Source organism: Formica exsecta, unplaced genomic scaffold, assembly GCF_003651465.1.
Source record: "Formica exsecta isolate Colony F162 unplaced genomic scaffold, ASM365146v1 scaffold968, whole genome shotgun sequence".
NCBI classification, from domain to species: domain Eukaryota; kingdom Metazoa; phylum Arthropoda; class Insecta; order Hymenoptera; family Formicidae; genus Formica; species Formica exsecta.
Window position 1 is genome coordinate 14,183 of NW_021853731.1, and position 9,112 is coordinate 23,294.

Sequence of the window (9,112 nt, forward strand, 5' to 3'; positions counted from 1 at the left end):
CAGGGGACCGCGCCTGTCCCCCTGTGTTTGCATATTGAGCACTCGTATGCAATAGCGTGGTATTGGTATTACAGAGCATTTAATTAATAACCTTTTACATTTTTGTATATTTTTATAATAAGAATTTTTATCTTCAGTATCATTTAATAATTCAAGTAACATTAATATCGTTGTAAATAACGTTATTACTTTTGTTTTATCAGATATTTTGATGCTTAAATTCGCTTACAAGCATTAAAACAAACGGTTATTGTAAGCATCGTATTAGCGCTCACAAATCAAAATGAACGATTGAAATTAGCGCTTATAAGCGTGAGCGTTCATAGCGTGTGAGCATTCAAACCAAACGCACCTATACTATAATATCGGGTGCATCCGGGTGGGGAATCGGAACACAGGGCAAGATCGTCTTAATGGCCCTCGCACACTAGACGCGATGGGCGATGCGCGATGAGCGATGCGCGACGAGTTTGTGAAAATTCATTTTTCTTCGTTCACACTGAACGCGATTTGAGGCGATTAAACGCGACGAGCGACGAGCGACGCAACGATCAGAAAATCGAATTAAAGGACCTCGCAAATTTCTTGTGGAAAATGGCTCTCAGTCGATTTGCCTGAAATTGAAGTATGTTGCTGTTCATGACCTATTGATGAAATGTTCTCATGGGCGCAGCTCGAAATAATGGGCCAGTTTCGAGCTAGAGAGCGCTGAAGTCGTCAACATACGTAGTACGTTAAGGATTTGTGTAAATGATATTTTAAGCGCGTGAATGCGTGTGTATATATCTGTGTGTGTTTATATGCGTGTACATTTAGATTGCTTAGTCCTGTTCTCGAGTGCCGAAAGGTCAGAGTTCAGCCTCTTTCTTGCTACAAGCAGACACTTCGTTCATTCGGGAATATTATTATTTCTCGTATTTCACTCTAGTAACATATAAGTGATCTATCTATTTTATCTATTATTAGCGTTAACCAGGATCAACGACGAGAACGTTTTGAGAATATGATCCCTTTGGGGTGCTTGATTATAAGATGAGTCCCCTTGCCTCTCACCATCGGTATGGGATATATTATACTATTCTTGTTAGTTAACGATTTCTGGTAGATTATTCAAATCCGGCGGTAGTCGCCTTTCAGCAGCATCAAGTATTTGGTATAACATATTCTTGGATATTTGACCTGTTGTTGATGTCTTGCAAATCCAAGGTACCACAAGATACTAGCGATATGAGCACACGTACCTAAAGTTCTCGCTCCTGTTCTGCACGTACAATAACAACCCATAATCGGATTTTCTTCTTCATCGTCATTGTCATTTCCTGTAACATAAGCGATCCATTGTTGGTGAATAGTGTTATTTCTGAAACGAGAATATAATCGAAATCTTATGAAACCTGGCTCGACCGCATGCACGTCTACCTGAAAAACGTTTTCCTCTCTAAGCAATGTATCTTGAATATATAAGGGAGCCAATAATAGTTGATATATCCCCAATGTTAGATATTGTAAATATTCAAAAGTAAGCTCAGTTGAGAATATGATCCCTTTGGGGTGCTTGATTATAAGATGAGTCCCCTTGCCTCTCACCATCGGTATGGGATATATTATACTATTCTTGTTAGTTAACGATTTCTGGTAGATTATTCAAATCCGGCGGTAGTCGCCTTTCAGCAGCATCAAGTATTTGGTATAACATATTCTTGGATATTTGACCTGTTGTTGATGTCTTGCAAATCCAAGGTACCACAAGATACTAGCGATATGAGCACACGTACCTAAAGTTCTCGCTCCTGTTCTGCACGTACAATAACAACCCATAATCGGATTTTCTTCTTCATCGTCATTGTCATTTCCTGTAACATAAGCGATCCATTGTTGGTGAATAATGTTATTTCTGAAACGAGAATATAATCGAAATCTTATAAAACCTGGCTCGACCGCATGCACGTCTACCTGAAAAACGTTTTCCTCTCTAAGCAATGTATCTTGAATATATAAGGGAGCCAATAATAGTTGATATATCCCCAATGTTAGATATTGTAAATATTCAAAAGTAAGCTCAGGAAAATCTATAAGTTGATTGTGGTCAAGACGAATCCATTCAGCTCTTCTCCGACGCTGTAGATTTTCTGCTTCTATCCGTGCCTGGACTATATTTATCTCCTGTGTTCTCGCTAGTAATGTTAAAGCCAACTCTGCATCAGCATCCTCCATATATCCTGTATAGGCTCATGATATCGATTTATAATACCACCAGCTATACGATAGAAATCACCAATATGGGAAGTATGCGGCATTCTGATTACTTGGGCTGAAAAATGGAAAATACTTTTAATATGACCGTTTCGAGCTTCCACAATCCATCTAGTTTTGGTCACTAACCTGGATGAATTCGCTTGTGCTGTTGTTAATTGACGTTGTCCTCTTTCTAGTAGTTCCGGCATGTGATAACGTATATCCAATTGTTCCAATAGTTCAACAGCATCACGATATCCCCGGTCCACGATCGAAATATCATTTGCCTGAAACCATTCTCTCATCCCATTAACATCTCTCTCAAACTGATCTCGTAACAATGCAGCATTATTATTTCGAGAATCAGAAAAGTAGGGACCTTGAATATCGAGGATATAGCCGTCTGGTGCCACTATCAATACGGATTTTATTAAATGATGGCCTTTATGTACACAATAAGATTGTCTCAACACCCGAAAGTTTCTGCTTTTTTCGATGTATGCATAGATGCCGTCGACATATGTGATAGCCTTGGGAATATTTGGTTTCGCATTATATAAAGTATTAGCGAAATCGGTCACATGTTGTTGTATATAACATTGCCTTGTAAGAGCTTGGAAACCGATATTCAGAGGCACAAATCTTGATAATAATGACTGTCTCACTTTTTGGATCACAGAACTGACTAACTGTCGACTAGAATAATTGAAGATAATCTTTAAAACGTCATCACAAATACCTTGTCTCATTTTTGTTAAAAAAGTTAGAAGATCTTTCTTTTTGACGTATGAATTAACCCCTTGTTTGAGTACTGGATCGCAAAATGAGAAAAGGTCACGAAACTGCGCTTTCGTTAAAGAAGTCATGACCTTGAAATCTTCTTCATCAAAATCTTCATCTTCATACTGTGAAAATGTCAATACATTTTTTCGGAGTTCTTGAATAAACATTTGCAGCTCTTGACCTCTTATAACATATGGTCTATTGATAAACCTCAAACCAGTATGTAGCGGCTTCAAAAGAAAGCCTTTCCCATCTAAATGATTTTTTGACAAGATCTAACATTGCTGGGAATGTAAATGTTTGAAGTGATGAATATATTGACTCGAGCTTGCAAGGAAAGCCTCTGTACGTCGTGTTCTTGATTACAAATCAAGCATGATGCACTGCGAGTTTGTGGACAATACATTGATTCTCATACATGTGGGATCTCGCTCCAAAAGATCGATCTCTTCAAGGATATAACGGTTACAGTTTACGCATAATCTGGTGAGATCAGTTACCTCTAAAGCTAGACGGTCAGCCATGTCATGACGAAAAATAGCAATGGCGGCATTATCATCTCCGTCAATACGACGCATTTGCCTCGCTTGAAAGCGACCATCGCAAACAAAGCAGGTAAATAAGTTGCGAAAAGCCATGATGTCGATTGAAAGTTTACGATTACTGATATGGCTATATTTTGGTGCAATAATATTTTTTGTCGATGGAAATAATGTTAGATGAAAGTCAATAGTTGGAATCTCAAATAGTCAATAATTACATTTATTTATATGATTTTTGTTGAAGTTAGCAGTTATTAATATTACTCTATCAGTTTGATGGTATTTATATTCTGAAGAAATAATATTGTTCAATGGGAATAATTATGTTAAAAGATATATCGCTTTTTTCGTTCTATCGCGAGTATCGCCTTCGATCCTCGAGGTAGACCTCGCTTACGTATACTCGTTCGCTCGACTACACGCTTACTCTATCATGACTCGACTCGTTCGATCATCTCTCCTCGATGACTACTTTACTACTCCTCGACTTCTACTGCCTTAATCCTACTACAATATCATTTACACAAATCCTTAACGTATTACGTATGTTGACGACTTCAGCACTCTCTAGCTCGAAACTGGCCCATTATTTCGAGTTGCGCCCATGAAAACATTTCATCAGTAGGTCGTGAACAGCAACATACTTCAATTTCAGGCAAATCGACTGAGAGCCATTTTCCATAAGAAATTTGCGAGGTTCTTGGTATTGTCTTTATTAGTAAAGAGAGAGTGTGTATTTATTCATAAAAAGAAAACTGAAGTGTTACATTGATAGAGAACAGAGAATATACACAAAATATAATGGTGTACCGGTAAGTACTTTAAATTTACAAAATGAAGTAATTAACTGTAACGGCCGGGCCATTACGTACCCATCCTGCTTGCACGCCCACCACACGCGCTATCTCACTCGCTCGTAAACCGCACGCGCTATCTCGCTCCATAAACGCTCTCTCCTTCGCGGTCTCCCCACGCAGAACCGACCCCACCGCCGGACCGACAACGCATAGTGGGGGCAACGGCCGAGTATATAAGCTCGGCCGGCCGAGACATCGGGACCAGATCCCATCCTGCGATCCGACTCCTGACACCGACCTGACCAGTACCTACTACCTCTCGGAGCCAAGGTTTCGCTTGGCTCTGCCGGGTTTCGCCGGCCTTCTCTACCTTCGGGCTGAGGCTGAGGTTTCGCTCAGCCCCGTCGGGTTTCGCCGACTCCTGTCACCACTTCTTGGGCTAAGGTTTCGCTTAGCTCTGTCGGGTTTCGCCGGCTCCTAGCACCTGTCCGGGCTAAGGTTTCGCTCAGCTCTACCGGGTTTCGCCGGTTTCCGTTGCCAAGGCAGGCCCCGACGTGACACTCGGCCCTGCCCGCAATACCTAGCCACCTAACCTGACATTAGCTCATAAGTGCATGTACGTACCGCGCTGTAGATATTCGTCGCATGATAGAGATAAGTCCGATAGTTATAACCGCGGTAGTAATAAGCCTGCTAGTCTTAAGCCTGCTAGTAATAAGACCGGTTAGTAATAAGTCCGCTAGCTATAACCGTGCCGTAATAATAAGACCTGATAGTAATAAGCCTGCTAGTTATAACCGCGCCGTAGTACTAAGCCTGCTAGAATTAAGATCTGTTAGTAATAAGTCCGCTAGTTCTAACCGCGCCGTAGTACTAAGCCCGCTAGTCGTAAGCCTGCCCGCTAGTTGTAACCGCGCCGTAGTCGCGTGTAAATAAAACCGTTGACGACTGCACGCCGCATCTGTCTTGCGCTTCTCGCCGCTTTGCGCCCATCGCTTTGCGTCTCCGCTTTGCGCCCCGCACCCTGCTACCAGCGACACCGCTCCACGCACGACATCACCCGGCCCTGCACGATCTATCTGCTGTAGCTCTATCTTGCTTTAAATAAACTATCTTTTCCCTTCACTCTGTGTTCTCATAAGCTTGAGTCTCTCCTCCTCTCGAAACCGGACACCGACGAGCGTCGAGCGAGGTGACCGCATTACAGTATATACGCAAGTATAAAATTCTTATAAAGTGGGCGCTTATTAGCTGTACGTGACGCTAGTGTACGATCTAGAAAAAGCGTCTCACGAAAAACGGCAGCGTGGCGACTCTCTGGTAGTACATAGTGGACGAGCGATTAGAAAGAGACAGAGCGTTTGATCGAGAGAGAAAAGATACTGCAGTAATGTTAGTGCGTACATGTATATTATTCTCACACGCATGAAAAAGACAAAGATAGTACGATTATGTCTGTCCTTGTCATGTAAGATTGCAGCTCTGTCTATCGAGACATCATGTAACTAATCTACTGCTCTGTTTTACTCTTGAGCCTCGATCTCGCACACATATATGCACGACAGTTTTGCATAGCAAAATCTTTTTTATAAAGCTTCTAAACTCGTTTCTCAAAGTTCACTGATACTCTTTGATGAAATGCCGAGTGCGGAATCCACTTGTTAGGCATATGCAAATTACAAATCTTTTATATTAAGCAAATGTTGAGGCAGAAACCGATAACAAAACTGTAATTTTTAATTTTTTTCTCTTCTTATATGAAATCATATACCCCGCACTACGTTACTATGTGTACTTTAATTATGGAAAAAGATTTATTAATATCTATAATCAACAAAAATATTTTGCATTTTAACTTATATTCGCATTCAGTCGGTAAAACAGAACAGTCCGACATCCTCTTAAAACATTTTAAAAAAGTTAATAAAAACAACTTTTAAAAAACTACAAAATTTATCTCTTTTTTTCTACTTTATTGGGCAATAAAGAAACTTAAATTGTATCCCGAATTATTTTTATTTTATAGTTTTTAGTTATTATATTTATTGTTTATAAATATACTATAAATGTCAGTCATATATAATATACAGGGTTTGTCAAAAGTGTGGAAACCCCTAAATAATTTTTGTAAAAATGAAAATATCAAAAAACGGTAAAACACGTATTTTGATTTATCACTCAAAATCAGTTGTTCTCACGGCTACTCAAAATCAGTTGTTCTCACGAGTACTCAAAATCAGTTGTTTTCACAGATTTTAGGTAGATTAAAAATTAAAGGTTTTAAAAATGGCTGGCGAATTGTCGGAACGTGGAAGAATCACTATCCTCATGATGCGTGGATGGGGTGACCACGAGCGATCGTACGCTGCTGTCGCTCGATTATTTAATGAGACGTATCCGAATCGTCGAATTAATAAGTCCACTGTCTTAAAAACAATAGAACGTTTTAGAGAAACTGGTAGCGTAAAAGATCACCCTAAATCAGGGAGATCATCGTCTGCCACTAACGAAGAAAAACAACTTGATATTATGCAGACATTTATTGAAGATTCCAATTCTACTATTAACAGAGCCGCTCAAATTCACGATATTACTCCCAAGTCCGTTTGGAAAATTTTAAAGAAAAACAAGTTCTATCCATACAAATTACAATATGTTCAAGAATTGCAAGACGGAGATCTGGAGCGTCGTATAGGTTTTTGTGAAAGAATGATGGCACTAATAGATGTCCGGCCTATCTTCCCTTATCAAATTGTTTTTACAGACGGCAACTTTCACGTTAACGGGAGAAGTTAATAATCAAAATTTTCGTTTCTGGTCAGATGAAAATCCGAATTGGGTGCGGGAAACTCACATACAATATCCACAAAAAATTAATGTATGGTGTGGAATAATAGACGGCTACTTAATAGGGCCGTTTTTTTTAAGAAAATCTGAACGCTCAAAGATATGAGAGATTACTTGTAAATCAAATAATTCCAGCCATACGAAATATTTTTCCAAATAATTTTGAAGAAATATGGTTTCAGCATGATGGAGCTCCTGCTCATTTTGGTTTACGGCCACGTCAAATTTTAAATGAGACTTTTCCATTACGATGGATAGGAAGAAGGAACAGAAATGAGGGAGGAGAGGATTGGCCACCTCGATCACCAGATCTAACTCCTCTTGATTATTATCTATGGGGATACCTGAAGAGTAAGGTTTACAAAACAAAACCTAAAAGCATCCAAGAACTGATACAGCAAATAAGGGATGAAATATATTTGATACCTTTTAAGACGAATCATAGAGCCATTTCTGCATTCTATCACAGATTGGCATATTGTCAGGAAGTAAATGGCAGCCACTTTCAGCATTTACTTAAACACACTGCTCGAAATTTGAACGGCCGCCATTTTGAATAAGGGGGTCGTAGCGACTTAAAATTTTAAGGGTGTGTTTGTTATGAAAAGACCTTTCAAACGAGCCCCCACTCGACCCTTAATCCAATTTAAAATTTTCAACCCCCCTCTTACTCCCGCGTACCTGGGCGGGGGATGATCGGTATCCATGTCATAGGGTAGCTTTTTTGATAAATCAAAATACGCGTTTTACCGTTTTTTGATATTTTCATTTTTACAAAAATTATTTAGGGGTTTCCACACTTTTGACAAACCTTGTAGAATATAAGTTTAGACGTAAGGATTAGTGTAAGAATTAAAATAAGAATATTGTGACGTGACGTTTTTGGGACGTCCGTCACAAGGGCCGAATGGCCCGATCGGGGGCGGTTTTTCAAGGGCCTGCGTCCTCTCTATTTAGGGAGAGAGCGGCCCAATCGTCAGATCGATGAGATTTGACTTTTGTTAGTAATAGTATCGAAAATGTAAGCTCGAGATGAGCCCGCGAGTTGGTTGTCGGCACGAGATCGAGCGGCGAGATCCCATCCGGCGGAAGAAAAGGAAGAGAGAAGAGCGACGGCCGAGAGCGGGAGTCCAGGACACCCAGGAAACAGGAGACGCCAGGTCGTAGTTGTCTAATATTAAAAACATTTTTGATGGCTGACAAACATCGCTGCCGGTAAATTTATATTTCTTATGGCAGGAAAGGAGCGCGGAGGGCCGGAATAATCCAGCCAAAGGGGCGACCACTCCACCCGCACGAAGCGAGTAGTCCAGTAAAACAGTATTTGAAAATGGCAAAACGGATAGACAAGCCAATTTTTTGAGGATGAGTAGAAGGTCATAGGAGATGCCCGAATTCACAAAGTTCCAACAAAATTTCCCTGTGCGTCGGCGGCCATCTTCAAAATAGGGGTAAGTTTGGATATCTCGGCTCCTATTGGTCGAATCTTTTTCCTTTTTTTTAAATTTTGTAGGAAAAAATATTTGCTACAACTTTTGTTTGAAAAATTTTTGAATAGCTGTCAAGGAAAAAAAGTTACAACCAAAAAAATGCCGTCAATTAGGGGTTGAACATTTTTATTGACAATTACATTGCCCCCTGTTGGTTTTATCAAAAAAATGTTCAAATAAAACTTGTAGAGGACTCAATTCTCTACAATTTTCGTATATCCGCTTTTGCGGTGACTCAAAAAATACCAGAGATAGAGGGCGCCAAAGTTGACTATGTCTAGTAAATGCTATTTTTCGTGGAGAAAATTCTCGTTTTTATTGTGAATTGTCGTACATTAAAACTCTTTTCCGCACCACCACTGAAGTAGAGTTTCAGGCGCATTTTTTTTTTTTTAATAGGGGTAGGTTTGGATATCTT